We start from the raw sequence: 1054 nt of genomic DNA, 5'->3' as shown, positions 1-1054 counted from the left end.
ACCAGGACAGGTGGCAACCGAATGTGTACGTGTTATGTAACGCTTTGCTTCGGTGGAAATCGGTTTGAATGATAAAACGCAATGAAACACTCGACCGAAATGTTGCTGTCAACTTTTTGTTTTTAGGCGACGACATAATCTCGGAGCGACGTGACCTGCGAGCCGGTCAGCGAGGTGACGCGGGGTGGTTTTTCTTTTTGGCACCGCGCACAGACGAAGGGGAGTATTCTGGGCACACTCGCACGGCGCGACGCGTCACTTTCACGAGGCAGGCGAGCTTAACACAGAACAGCCGCTTAGAGACGTTACAAAGGCAAAGACCCCCCCCACCCCCCAGCTCAGTGTAGCCTTAACAGACTGTTGGGGCAAGTGCTGTTAGCACAAGTAGCACCTATGAAGGCCGGCGCTGTGGTTGGTCAGTACCACGCCCGCTCGCCTTCGTCTCCCTGGTGGCGAGATGTTTACACACCGCACAAGGTACTCATTTGAGGCTGAGTCGACATGGGGACCAGTTCAGATAATCGTCACAGATGTTGGCTTCTGAGCGGGCATCGAACTCGGGCGGCCGGGTTCGTTGCGCAGCGCGCTAACCACGGCGCTACCGCTCCCCGCAGATACGTTACAAAGACAAAGACCCCCCCTCGCCACCGTGTAGCCTTAACAGACTGTTGGGGCAAGTGCTGTTAGCGAGCACATGTGAAGGCCGGCACGGTACACGAGGGGGTGGGTGGCCAGCACCACCGCGCACACGTGCATGGACCTCTGACCGAATCGCCCAGACTCTGCCTTAGCACGTCCCCGGGAAGTCTTTGGATGAGCGACCACCACTGCGCTCTCGCCAATGAGCTGGTACAGGAATCCAGCAGCATTTGTCGATCATGCCTGACTCTGCTGATGGTCAATGCAGACATGATTCCTTGCAAAAGGTTTCTATTTGGTGTTTGAGCATCTTAACGCCTGTTTTATTGCCAAGAAGGGTAAAACCTATTCTTACTTTTCAATATTTATTGTCGTTTGTACTTCTATGTTTATCTTGTCCGCCTTCATTAACCCC

This window comes from Lampetra fluviatilis, chromosome 2 (assembly GCF_964198595.1).
Source record: "Lampetra fluviatilis chromosome 2, kcLamFluv1.1, whole genome shotgun sequence".
NCBI classification, from domain to species: domain Eukaryota; kingdom Metazoa; phylum Chordata; class Hyperoartia; order Petromyzontiformes; family Petromyzontidae; genus Lampetra; species Lampetra fluviatilis.
The sequence above is the reverse complement of the archived record's forward strand: the minus strand, read 5'-3'. Positions refer to the sequence as shown.